The sequence below is a fragment of the Panthera tigris genome, chromosome B4, assembly GCF_018350195.1.
Source record: "Panthera tigris isolate Pti1 chromosome B4, P.tigris_Pti1_mat1.1, whole genome shotgun sequence".
NCBI classification, from domain to species: Eukaryota; Metazoa; Chordata; class Mammalia; order Carnivora; family Felidae; genus Panthera; species Panthera tigris.
Genome location: NC_056666.1, coordinates 35218613 through 35233134, shown reverse-complemented (window position 1 = coordinate 35233134; position 14522 = coordinate 35218613). Strand labels below are relative to the sequence as shown.

The 14522-nt window shown below is 41.5% G+C and overlaps 1 protein-coding gene and 1 long non-coding RNA gene across 2 annotated transcripts in view; one reads left to right on the top strand and one right to left on the bottom strand.

The window, feature by feature from the left end:
• The window catches only part of LOC122240267 (voltage-dependent L-type calcium channel subunit alpha-1C-like), a 181758-nt gene that overhangs the window by 166032 nt on the left and 1204 nt on the right, over positions 1–14522 (top strand). The gene's annotated exons all lie outside the window — the stretch shown is intronic.
• Positions 6013–14378, bottom strand: LOC122240269. Its single transcript, XR_006219741.1, has 2 exons — positions 14276–14378; positions 6013–6333 (listed from the first exon to the last, which is right to left on the bottom strand). It is a non-coding gene; the product is annotated as an uncharacterized LOC122240269 (long non-coding RNA).

Sequence of the window (14522 nt, the reverse complement as noted above, 5' to 3'; positions counted from 1 at the left end):
CATGTCTGATTATAAATTGGAATAGTGAATAAATCAGTGAAATAATGGTTCTTCCATATACCCTACCATTCCTAGGGTGTGGTTTGTCTTCAGAAAGTTTGTATCAAGAAAAATGTTGAATTTGAGTCAGAAAAATGGAGTCAGAGACCCACGTCTGCCATAGACCGGCTTTGGATCTTGGATACTACACTTAGCGTCTAGCACCCAGACCCTTGACTTATTGAGTTTGCAAATGGGAATGAACGATGGTAATAATGAAAATAGCAATGATGTTTTGATGGAGTTGTTTTGAGGATTAAATGACAGGGATGAGAAAATATCTTCTAGGATGAAAAAACAATGTAAATATTAATATTCCAGGGCCCAAGTCTTCACACACAGATTTGATTGTCGGCACAAATATATTTGGGGATGGATCATTTGTGGCGTACTGTAATGCACATCTCATGCAGTAAAGGGCCACACTTTGACTAAGTGTTAGGCCAGCTTGCTTCTGGTCCCATGCCCTGAAAAAAGCAAACAATCTGAACTTAAGGTACAATTAGCTTGTCCTGAGCGGCAGGCAGCTCTCAAGTGAGGAGTGCTTTCTCATTCACTGGAAAGCTGTAAATGAGATGCCATCTCAGCAGCCGCTGCACCCAGAACCCCTTTGATATATTACTCAGCTGTTGTGTTACATAAACCTATTGGAAATGAACCTGCAAAGGAGTTGAGCAGAGGGAGGTACCAGTGAGAATAAGGATGAAGGAGAAATGCACTGTCTCTCTGTTTAAAGGAGACATTTGCTTTTTAATGGACCCTGGACACTGGGATCTGAAATATCATGGCCCTGATGTAATGGAATGGATATGCATGGAAACATTGATGAACGACTAACAGGCACTTGATTTTTAAATTCTTAAATTGGTCAAGGCCAGGAATGTCCTGCCTGGCTCTGTAAGACTCATAGTGTATTAGATGGTGTTGTCCATATTAGGATGTCTTATTGGAGAGTTACCCCTCCGGGGAGAAGTTGTATGTGAGTCCCTTACAGCACAAGAGTTCGAGCCTCTGTTTTCAGCTTGTGATTTCTGGAAAAAGGGAAATGAAGCAGCCAAGCCTGACCAATTGCTGAGGTTTATTTCTTTGAGGACTCCTAGCCTCTTTGAGGTGTAGAAAGTACAGCATGCACATCCATTACGATAAAGGATAACTGTTGCTGAGTTGAATTGCTACATTGGAAAGAATACTGGTGCCCAGCAGTGCCTTCTGACTCTAAGAAAAGATCCCTAACCTTGCCATTTCAAATGAGGACCCTGGGAGCTGCCAGTTAGGTGTGCCAGTTAGGTGTGCATTCCTTCTGATTGAACATTCACCATCCTTCCCGTAGTGGATGACCCTACCATCCACACGTTCAATTATGTGGGAAGGATAATGGCAACAATAACAACTACAACTCCATTCAGATATCTACAACTCCATTCAGATTATGATGCATCCTATAAAAGATGTACACATAAAATCCTCTGGGAGTTTAAAGAAGGGACAGAATACTTCTGTTTGGAGATATCAGGAGAAAAGCAATTTGAATGTAATATCTGAGATGTTGATTACAAATGGTAGGGACCGTGACGGGTGGAGAGGTGAGAATTAATTGCCGGCTGGCCTTGCTTGTTGGATTTTATAAACTGAACCTGCTGCCTTCTGGTTGATTCTTGCAACTAACCCCATGCTCCTGGTTAGTTCCACTTTGTAATTCTACTTCACAATGATGTTCAGAATTGGAAATGGAGTTTTTATTATAATAAACATCGTTGGTCTCAAGAGACCTGTATGAAAAAGTAGGATTTCCAGTCTCCTACTCACTATTACCTGTATGTGCATGAGTCACATATCTTTATCTTTATTCTGGAACTCTTTCCTGCACCTCTAATCCACCTGGATAAGCATCTAAACTTGGTTATCCAAGCATTCTCTTAGGCTTAAGTCTAAAACAGAATGTACTACCTTCCCTTCCCCCATTTTCCTTTCACCACAAGCTCTCAACTTCCCAGCCACCTGTCCTAATACCTCATAGCAGTAACAAGAATGGCCAGTTACATTGAATTTTAATATGAAGGGAAGGATAGAGTCTTGTATTAAAAGGTGAGTTTGGAGGTCGAGATCTTTTGTTGGCTCACTTTGGGATCTTGGGCAATAGCATAACTTGCCATCAATTTCCTGATGAAGAAAAGGCAACTTGGCTTCCTTTGTATAAGCAAATAGAAAAGTGTCAGAGATAATTAAATTGTAAAGCACCTTGGGGTCCTGAGATGGGAGGTTCACATGTAAACACCACTGTGCCATTGCCATTGTTGGCACACAGTGATGAAAATGTATTTTTGCTTACAGAGTGATTTTCTGAGGTTTGGTTGAAAGGGACAACATGTACCTGAGCCAACTATTAGGACTATTTTTCTTCTAGCACAATTTATCAAGTGCTTTTTGTCACACTCAAATTTTGTAGGAGTGGAGAACTTTTATGTTTAAGGTTGTGGCTTTTTAGAGTGAATGAATAACCAATAGCACTCCAAACTGAAGAATGTGAAGATTGTCAAGCCTCCATTTCTGATTTGCTTTCTGTTCTCGTACAAGTCACCTCACCTTTCTGCTTTTTGTTTCTCCATCTGTGAGACACTGCTCACTTCACCAGGATATCTTCAATATGAATAAGATAATGTGTGGAACCCTATCAGCTGCTGCATCATTAAAAAGCATTTATTCAGCACTTATGTCATGTTGCACAAAGAGAATTATAAAGACCACATTCCTTCCTTGCCTGCTAGATTATATTCTAATATCTTCTTAAAAAGGCAGAAACTAGGTAGCTAAGGAGAATAATAATTCAGTTGCTATCTTTGTGTTATAGGATACAAATAACAGTAGCCTAAATAATAAGAACTGAGTGGGAAGAAATCTGGTTATCAAGGTGGAGCTCACATGAAAAATCTAGAGATAAAATGGGAAGTTCTCACCTATCTGGAACTAAGTCCCACAGGAACCTTGTTTTGTGTAAATGAAATTGCCAAACATCACCTCTGGGACCTGAGCAAGGAGACCTTAGTAAGAGGGGCGGGGAGGTTAGGGTACAGGAAAAGTGCTCTAGAGAATTTTGTTTGAGATTGTGGGTAATTAGGTTTCTGTCACTGTTTCTTCTTTCCCAGTGCAACAGAGACTCGTGTTAAGGCTTAACATCTGGAAAGAGAGGCTGTTCTAGGGTAGTAGGCAACCACCATTTCACTTTCTGAACATGGTGGTCATTGCATTGTGGGTCTTCATGAGAATGAAATCCCAGTCAAGCTGGACATGGGTGAAGCCCTAGGGAGCAGGGAAGCCATACAAGAGCAATCACCAAATCATCTGAGTATGAATCATCCTGAGGAACTTTCACAAGACTGTATGCATCTTACTTCCCCATCAGTTAAACAACTTTGAAAGATTGGCCTTTGGGAGAAGAATGCCACTTACTTCCCCAATACTGGGAGACGGAAGTGGAGATGTCTAGTTACTTACTAAATCTCTGCTGCTTCTTAGAGAAGCTAAACTCCCAGGTATGTAGTGCTCTCACTTTCTCTCTCTGTCTCTGTCTTGTTCTCTCTCTCTCTGTCAGCTCTCTCTCTCTCTCTCTCTCTCTCACACACACACACACACACACACACACAAACACACACGGTTTTCTTCCTAGAGGGGTGGTAAGATCTGTCAAAATTAATTAAGTTATCTGTTACTTTTGTTTCTCTTCATAGTTTACAGCATCTTTTCACTGGTGTGATCTCATTTGACACCGAAAGCTAGCTCTCATGGTGGGTGGGACTATTACTGATGGCTGCCATTGTACGTTAGAGGAAACTCAGACTCAGAGGTTAAATGACTTGGCTAAGGTCCCCACATAGATCTAAGACAGAGGCAAGGTCTTTGAACTCTGCATTCATTCTGAACACCTTGTCATTCTCTCTGGAAGATATCAGCATTCTAGAGGCACCTGTATTTAAAGACCACCTGTCAATGACAGAATTTCCATACAAACTTTTCAAGACCCATATACATATCTGGATTTCCTCTCAATATCACACATTTTAAAACTACTATTTGTCACCATAGCCCACAGTATGGTTAAAACCTGGCTTGCTATTGTTAATAATTATGCAGTGTCTTTGTTTCCTCCAAGGAGACTCAAAATGGAAGCTAGCAGGCTGGGAACTTGTCCTTCACTGTGCTTGGGTCGTTAACAGCTATTAAACACATGGAGCTTGACTCCCATCGCCCTTTAGTTCTCAGGCTCCCTCCCTGTTGTTTTTTCAGCAAGAGCTTCAAGTATTCTATGGGTATTAGGAGAGTTCTTGAAAAACATCCTATGGTGGTGCAAATTTTTTTCTAAGGAAGGCATCCTATAAGCAGTAAATCTGAACAGCAGCACCTGGATCCCTGACCAGGTGGAAGGTGCTAAACTTGCCTAAGGCTTAAACATATACCTGTCCTGGGCCCAATTGCAGATATTGGTTTTTTTTTTTCATTTCATAATGCTTTATTATTTGCATAGGCACCACTGCACTTAAGATTTAGTGTATTTGGGTTCTTTATAGGAGACAGAAAGATGACTACATATACATAAAATTCAGACAGAATATGAAAAAAGCTCATCAAAGGAGAAACTAATTCCAATCCAGTGGACTTCTTTTTTTTAATATGAAATTTATTGTCAAATTGGTTTCCATACAACACCCAGTGCTCATCCCAACAGGTGCCCTCCTCAATACCCATCATCCACCCTCCCCTCCCTCCCACCCCCCATCAACCCTCAGATTGTTCTCAGTTTTTAAGAGTCTCTTATGGTTTGGCTCCCTCCCTCTCTCTAACTATTTTTTTCATTCCCCTCTCCCATAGTCTCTGTTAAGTTTCTCAGGATCCACATTAAGAGTGAAAACATATGGTATCTGTCTTTCTCTATATGACTTATTTCATTTAGTATAACACTCTCCAGTTCCATCCACGTTGCTACAAAAGGCCATATTTCATTCTTTCTCATTGCCTTGTAGTATTCCATTGTGTATATAAACCACAATTTCTTTATCCATTCATCAATTCATGGCTAAAATGAACAAATCAGGAGACGATAGATGCTGGAGAGGATGTGGAGAAATGAGAACCCTCTTGCACTGTTGGTGGGAATACAAACTGGTGCAGCCACTCTGGAAAACAGTGTGGAGGTTCCTCAAAAAATTAAAAATATATCTACCCTATGACCCAGCAATAGCACTGCTAGGAATTTACCCAAGGGATACAGGAGTGCTGATGCATAGGGGCACTTGTACCCCAATGTTTATAGCAGCACTTTCAACAATAGCCAAATTATGCAGATGTTGTTGTTATGCTGACACTGTGGCCCATGTGTAGGGAGGTGATCCTAGCTAAGTGTTCACTCCAAAACTTCTGGGTGGACCACTGTGTTTTTCTCTGTGTACTGGCCTCCTCTTTTTAGCTAATCACCCTCCTGTCTGAAATTCTCTCTCCCTGACTTTGCCCAGGATCTCCTTCCAGAGCCCCTTCTCCCTTTCACTAAGTCCAACTTTCTGGAAAAATGTTTCTTGTACTTTAGTATCCATCTTTCCTGAGGACATTTAGCATTTCAGACTCTCTGTGGGAATCAGAGACTCTGCCCAGCTAAAGGAATCTCCCAGGTGGATAGTGTAGTCTGGTGATGTGCTTCCGGGGCTTTGGGGTCAGACGGACCTGAGTTTGAATCCTAAACTCTTTTGACTGATACAACACCTCCATAAAGTAGGTACTGCTCAATCTGTGTCTTACAGAGGAAATAGCTCAGGAGTTAACTTACTTGCCTAGAGCTTGAACTCAAGTCTGCCCCACTCCAAAGTCCATGATATGAACCACTCTGCCCTACTCCCCTTTCTCAGCCTGAGCTGGCAAAGTGGTCCTTGTGTTCTCCCCACTCTGTCTTAGCTCATGGGAATGATAAAACAATACAAGAGTTAAGTCTGAGTTTCTGTTTCCTAAGAATCTAGTTGACATGCCATGTGTAAAGATGTAGGGGCTCAGTTATGGAGTTTGGAGGTAAAGGAGATTGGAAAGGAGGGAAGCACAGTCCAGATTTTGAGCCTCTACAGGTGAGTTTTCAGCTCTCCTCCAGGTGCACTCATTCCATCTTCCACCTTTGTCATTGCGTCAGCAAGGTCCCCTGGGTGAGGAGACTGTGGGTGCCTGGGATGAGCAGTGCTGCACTTCGCCTGTCTGTGATTTTCTTCCTTGAGGATAAATGCAGCAGGATGCCTCTCCCATCTGACTTGAGTCAGATGTGCCCTAGTTGCCAAGGAAAGAGGAAAATTAGCATTTCTAACAGTGAGTAATTGAGACTGACTATGTGCCAGGAACTATACTATACATGTAGGTCCTAGAAAAACAGAGACAGAGAAGACGCTCCCATGACCTCCAGGAGGCTCAATCTGGTAGGAAAGACAGCTGATGTACTGGCCAGTTATCATTAACAGGCTAGAGTTGTGAAGGGCATGAGAACAAGACACAGTGTTGATTGGGGGAGAGCATGGGATTTGGAGTTCTGAAGGGCATATCCAGCTTTGTCTTTTCCTTGCTGACCCACTTAGGCAAGTTCAGTTTCCTCATCTTTATAATGTGCATCAGTATATTTTTTCTTGTAGGCTCATTGAAAGGATTAATTAGATACCCATGGGAAGTGCATGTGCTTCATGCAGACCTCATCCAGTGCCTGGGAGGTAGTTGGTGCTCAATAAAGTAGTAGCTATACTGTGCATATATAGGAATAGATGCATATGTGTTTGTATATATGTATACATATTTTTAAACTCTTTCTTTCCTTTATTCAACAAGTATTTATTGAGTACCTGTTCTAGACACCAGAGAGTTAGCAGTAAATAGAACAGCTCTTCCTGCCCACGGGGAGCTTAGGTTTTAGTAGGGAGAGACAGTAAATTAAATAAATAAATAAATAAATAAATAAATAAATAAATAAATAAATAAAATACATGGTATTAGATGGTGACAAGTGCTATGGAGAAAAGTGAAACAGGAAAATAGGGGTGTGGATGTGGGTGGAGGTTTAAATTATTAATAAAATGATTAGGGAAGGTTCCTAAGGGGATATTTGAGGGAACTAGCCAGGTGGACATTTGGGAGAAAAGCATTCCAGGCAGAGGGAATTGGGAGAGCAAATATTTAGAGGTGAGAGCAGCCTGGCGTGCTCAGGGAAGGGCAAAGAGGCCAGCACATGTGGAGTGGCATGAGCTAGGAGGAGCTCTAGTTGAGGATGGGACAGAGGGCTCACTAGAGGAAAGATGGAGCAGGATTTTGTAGGCCATGGTAAGGACATTACCTCTTATCTGGAACAAGACAGAGCCTTTAGAAGTGTCGAGGTAGACAGCAACATGGTCTGACTGTGTTATAATAGGATGACTGTGGTTGCCATGTGGAGAAATCACGTATGGAGGAAGGATACCATGCATGCATGCATGTGTGTGTGTGTGTGTGTGTGTGTGCACATGTGTGTGTGCACATGTGTGTCTCAGCATTAAATCGGAGAACCTTGATGTAAGTAGAGAATGTGATTGCCCTGTGTTACAAGGACAAATGAGAATGGGTAGTGGAGGAGATGGAGGAGGAGGCCTGGAGAAATATGGTTCATATTGTGGGTTTGGCGCTTCCTTGTTATTTGTCTGAATGGTTTCCCATCGCTGTGGGCTGGAGACACTATAGCAGGAAGCGAGGGACTGTGGGCCTCTCCACCAGTCTCAGGCCGGGCCTTGAACATGTCCAGATTGTGGGTGAATGGACATTGTGGGGAAAGGCATGATGCACCCATGCATGTCAGATATCAGAGCAAGCCAAGATCTGAGGGTATGCTGAGGGCAAGGCAGGGACCCTTTCACTGTGGCTTTCCTGTGTGCCGGACAAGGAGGAAAGGTGTCCTCAAGCAGAGTGGGGGGATGGAGTGAGAGCCTAGAAGCACAGTCCCTGAGAAGTGAGAAATTACTGTGTGTCTGTGGATTGCCCCAACTTCCCAAGAAGACTCTGAGGACTTGAGAGCTGATAATATGACCTAAAATGTCCCAAAGGCTAAGAGAGGAGCAGGTGAGAGTAGCGAGTGAAGTTACACAGCACCCACCCTGGCCATTGGTAGCTTCAGGAACCAGCAAGTGTGTGCACTACTGACTTGTCCTCTCTCTCTCCTGATTGCTCAAGGGGACCTATGCTTTTCTGGAGCAAAGAGGACTTTACAACTAGAGTTTTCTCTTTTGATTTTGTGGGGTATTTTTCCTCATGGTCAGTCACAAAGCCATAAATACATTTCCTCAAGACAAGAAGAAACAACTAACTCTTGTGTAGTACTCATTTTGTGCTAAGTACTGTTCTGAGTGCTTGATTTGCAATAACTCCTTTAATCATCAGAATGGTTCTGTGAGGTAGGTAGCATTATTGTCCCCATTGTGCATAAGAAGAAACTGATGTTCAAGACCTTGCCCAAAGACCCACAGTTAGTAAGTGCTGGCCATTATTGGAACACATGTTTCTGACTCCAAAAGCCTTATCTCTTTTCCCTTTATCAATCTGGTAATTATTTGTTATTTACCGTGTGGAATTAGTTTTTGGAAACAATTTGTACAGATATACACAAAGGAACTATGTGGTCACAAAGGGGAAAAGCAGCTGCATAAGTCCTTTTACTTTCCCATATCTGTGTGGGGTTCCTGCCTGGCAGCTGGCAATTTCCACCTCTTGTTTGTGTTGTAATTTATTACATGTATGTCATCCTCCTTCCTGAGGCTGGAAACTCACTGAGACCACAGTCCATGTGGAATTCATTGTCATATTTACTATAGGATCTCAGCCAATGCATAAAACATAGTAGGTCCTCAGTAAATACGAAATAATTTCTAAAGTTGAATAAGTGCATTTGGTAACCAATTCTTAAGCCACCCATTTCTGAAAATAATGAAAAGGGGGACATTTAAATACGTGAGTGATAAGACATTCATTACAGTTAAATGGTGCTTTTATGATTTGCAAAACCTTCTATACAGTTTATCTCATTTCACCACCACCCCCTCTCCACCAACCCTTGTAAAGGTGGTGGGGCACATGTTATTTTCCCAATTTAATTATGAGAAAACCGAGGTTAGTGTCAACAAGTGATCTACCCAGGGTCGCACACGGGGCTATTTTGTTTTTGTTCTTTGTTTTTAAAATCAGAGCAGAATCAGAACCATCATCTCCTGACTTTCTATTTTGTGAGTGACACATACCTACTAAGTACAAAGCTTGAACATAGGACCTAATGATACTCATTATGCATGAACAACAGGGTGTTTTGATTCCTCTCTGGCAGATTGCAAACAATTTAGTAGAGTACTACTCAAAATGTGGGCCCCAGCTGCTAGAGACAAGTTAACCAGTTACCAATCTATGGTGAGATCACGGGCTTGTGGCAGAATGTGAATCAACTACGTCTATAAACACTGCTTAGTTTACCTGACTTTTTTTCTCCTCTTTTTACATTTTTCTTTTAAACACTTTTAGGCTTACATAAAAGTTGAAAAATAGTACAGAGAGTGTGCATAGATCCTTCACCCAGCTTCTCTTATGTTTATATCTTGCATCACTGTAATATAATGATTAAAGCTAACAAATTGCCATTAGTACAATACTTTCAGTTAAACTTCAGATTTCCTTTTGATTTCACCAGTTTTTCCACCTATGCTTTGTTTCTGGTCCAGGATCGAATACAGAACCCTACCTGGCATTTAGTCAGCAATCTCCTTAGTTTTCCCCCAATATGTGCTTGTCCCTTGGTCTTGCCTTGTTTTTTTCCATGACTTTGACACTTTTGAAGAGTACAGGGCAGTTATATTGGAGAGTGCTTCTTAATCTGAGTTTGTCTGTTTCCCCATGATTTGATGTAATGCATTTTGCATACTGAATACATGAATCACTTCTGAATATCATATAAGTAATGTGCCCTTTGCATTCTATCATAATAGAAGCAGAAGATGTTAGAATGTCTTTTTGCTGGTGCTGTTGACCTTCACCTTCATCACTTGGTGAAGGTGGTGTCTGTGGAGTTTCTCCACCGTAAAGCTGCTATTTCCCCATTTCTAAGTAATACATATTCTGTGGGAGATATTTTGAGACTGTTCAAATTCTGTTGCTTCTCAAACTTATGCTTATAATTTTAGCATACATAGTAGATCTTGCCTGCAACATTTATTGCTGTGACATTAGCCTAATTTTTCTATTGTCTTCTTTCCCTCTACATTTATTAATTGGCATTCTTCTATTAGGAAGAGCTGTCCCTTCTTCCCCATTTCTTTCTTTACTCAATTATTAATTTATGTCACTGTCATATTTATTTTATTCTATGGGTCACAACCTAATACTACACATATTTATTTTATTGTTCAAATTGATCTAGCTTTGGTCATTTAGAGCTCTTCTGGGTCAGCTCCTATAGCCTTCAACATGCCCTCAGTCCTCAAGCATTTTCTTGCTTTTGGACCACAAGATACTCCAAGATCATCTTGAATTTTTCCTTCCCCAACCCTGAAATGAAACACTTCCCCCAAGGAGCCCTGGTTTATTTCATTGGAGAATATCTAAAAACCAAGATTTGGGCACTAGGTGTGCTCATTGCTATCAACTTTTTTTATATCAATACTTCCTTGATGAAGGAAGCTTCACATTTTGAAAGTGAGTCAATGAGCTCCTTATCTTGTCATGAGCCACTAACAATTTGTGACCCTGCCACTTTGAGTCTCAGTGGTCTTAAAGATCTGTAACCATGCACATGTCACCCATCTGGTGGTAATTTTAAATTCCATTGAATTAAAGTCATGAATCAATGTTATTCTTTCACTCATGCGCGAAGCAAGTATGTGTTGAGCACACAGTACTTGTCAGGACTTGTGGGTGCTGGGCTCACCATGGTGCATTAAGTTCTCCTGAGGAACTTATAATACAGTGTCTTCTATTAAATGTAGGAGACAATACTCTTGTTTGGTCACTGCACAGTATGAGAACTCATTTAAGATTATTCAGCATTCTAAAACCTAGGGGATTCAGCCTAGGGGATTTTTAATTTTGATTTTGGATCCAGAAATTGTGAGAATGTGAACAGGCTGTTCCCTAGCACTATAGCACTTGGTATCATTAAAAACCTTTGCCCATGACTTGATTCTGACATATGGGTGGTTGAGTCTTTGAGGCCTTATGCAAGGAGGCTGGAGACAGATACTTTGACTTGAAAAGACTTTTGGTGTTTAATTGCTCACTCTAATCATTGTGTGAAAGAGTCTGCTGGCAGGAAGGAGTAAAGGCTTGTGGCAAAAATAGGGCTCCATCTTCAGTGCTTCCCTCTCCCGTGGAGGCTGGAAGATGGAATAAGAGTACTCCTCTTCAAACTAGCCTCAAACCCCAAAAGGATCCCTTCAGCAAAAGTGTGTTTTCAAAGATTCTGTTGCTTGACTTTAATCTACTCCACCTGTACATCAAGTTGGATCTAGGCTCAGATTGAAGAAGATAAACAGTGATGTCACTTAAGGTCACTTGGACATGACTATCCCCACTCCCACTGTATCCTATACTTCCCATCTGGTTTAATACAATCTGGCATTATTTCAGTGCTTCCCACTTTGGCTTGTTATTAGTACTTCTTTTAACTGTTTGAGCACAAATGGACTAAGAATCCCTTTCACAGCTCAGAAAGTGTTTCTGGCAAAGAGGATTCTGCTGGTTGGACAATATAATCCTATCAAACAAGTCAATTGTCTGGAAGCATCTGTTGGTCTCTTTTACTTTTGGAAAAGATGGAAATGCTGAAAACTGATGCTAAGGGGTGTTCTCTCTATATTAGTCCTTTCTGGCATCCATTAAATTATGAGTATTTTGTGTTACTGAACACATGTGTGTTTTTGGCATGCAAAATATACACACAATGGCCAATTTATTGCCTGTTCTTGGGAGGAGAGGAACAGTGGAGCTGTGGTAAGTCGATTGCCATGCATTCTGGTTAGAAATGGGAGGACAATAGGATCAACTGTGTTTGCCTTGAAAAGTAGCATAGGCATCTGAGAATCCATTTGCCAGATGTGTCAAAGATGGGTAATTGGGTATACGTTTCTCAGCATATAATGCCATTCATTTAAGGTGGCCAATTCTCCAACCTTTAACTTGGTAGTTGACCAGTGGCTGGATTATGAACATGAAATCTTTAGTGCCTATCTCACTCTTTGTGTTGGTGCTTTTCACAGAAATTGTGTGTGCGTGTGTGCGTGCATGTGTGTGTGTGTGTGTGTGTGTGTGTGTGTGTGTGTGTGTTAATACATGAAATCCAGTTTAGAGAAAAACTTTGTATGCCCCATCCTGCTTGCAATGCAGTGGTCTGCCCTTGAGAATTTTAAATGAGCTGACCTACATAGCTTAACTATTTCAATTAAAAGTAGCAGAGAGTGTAAATTGGCAAGAGGTGGAGGATAGCAAGGGAAAAATCCCTCCCAGGAGCTTTGGTTCAGGCAAGGCTGTGGAAGAGACAAGAGATTCTGGGTAAGAATCATAAATGATAGCCATCATGGATGCTTTGACACCCTGCTATGAGTGAAGTCCTTGTGAAGGTGGTTCCTTAGTATCCCTTGCTATGGACCTGTATTTGGTCTTCATGGGATTGAGGCAAGCCAACTCTCTCCCGGGGAAGAATTTTGATGTTATTCCTTAATTTTCCAAACATCCACTCTTGCATTGTCAGCTGTCTCTACAGTTGATTCTTTGAAGGGCTGGTGCTCTCCCCATCTCTCCAAGCCTTGTCTCAAGGGAAGATGTGGAGAGGAAATGCTGTATATGGTACAGAGTAGCCATTCTTGAATTCTTATTTTCCATTTCTTCCCTACTGCTCAGAATTCTGACTCCACAGAAATTCCTAATTAACTCAGTTGCTCTACAGCGACAAGCTAACATCTGGAGCTACCAAGTCAGGAAAGCCATTCGGCCCAGATCCAGCACGGATTTTCTCCCCTTCGCACCCAGCTCAGCAGTTGGGCACTGTACCAACCCTGACATTGTGGGATGAAGATGCCAAGGGCTGGAGCAACTCAGGGCTAATTGTTTCACCCAGAAAATCATGGGTTAGATATTTTCAAATTGCTGGCCTATTTCGAACAGTTTTTTGTTTTGGGGTTTGTCTTGTTTTAGGGGGTTTTATTGTTGTTATTTTGGTAGGAGATCAGAGATCATACAGTCCCTGGAGGGGGATCTGCCCTACATATTGCCTGTATGATACTCCTACTAGATGGGGGAGATGGGGGTTAACTTAGGGCTATGACCAGGCAAAGGTGTAGTACTCTTCAAATCTATCTATATGGCTCCTCAGGAGCCATATGAAATAAAATGATGAACAACTTGTCTCTATCAGGCTGGCTGGAGGCAGTTAGGTGCACAGGAGATGTAGAAGCCACTGCTAGTTTGCTTTTTTCAGTTCCAGTTCACATTTGTGGTACCGTCTATCTGCTTATCATATATAGTGCTTATTATGGGACTGGCACTATTCTGTTATACATAATAGTGGACCTGATAAAGTAGGTACTAATGTTGTCCCCGTTTTACAGGTGAGAACTCTTAGGCATTGAGAAGTTAATAAATTTGCTCACAAACATTTGCTTCTGAAGCTAGGGTCAGAGATCAGGCAGTGTGGCCTTAGAGTCCAGCCTGCTATACCAAAGACACACTGTCAGTAATGTAGGTTCCATTTCAACCCAGCCCCGAGGGTTTTCAGAGAAAAATCCACAGTGCTTCTTGGGTCAAGGTCAGTGTGGCTCAAACTTAAATTTGCATATGAATTGTCTGGAGATCTTTGTAAAATGTAGATTCTGATTCAGCAGCTCTGGGGTGTGGCCAGTTCCAACAAGCTCCCAGGTGATGTCAATGTGGCTAATTTGTGGTCCACACATCCAGTTGCAAAGCCTTAGTAGGCTATTCTATGATTTTCACTATCAGATTGCACTTAACTGGCTGTGGAAGAAACCCTTGCATTTAAGTAGAGGACTCATTAACACCAATATGAATTTAATGAGTGATCAATTGGAAAAGAAAAGAACTATAGAAGCAGGGAGTAATCAATTTCTGTTAAAAAAAACTAATTTTCATAGGACTTTAATAGAAAATGGAAAGATAATGTTCTCCTTTTCTGTGTATTAGCCAAGGATCTTTCTTTTGTTCTTGGGCTTACCTCAGTACTTCTGGGCTAGTTTAAATCCTCATTTTTTTCTGAGTCACCATTACATACAGTTCTCCCAGCCACACCCCAGCAATGTACAAGGGATCAGACACAAAGTTAGATTCCATCACAAAGGCAGAGTCACCATGGTAACCACATCCTTTGAATCTTGAGTGTGCCCAGGAACCTGAGCAGAGCTGATAGTTGAACCAAGTTGTTCTCCTGAGAGATGGGGGGGAACAGAGCCCTGCCTACACTA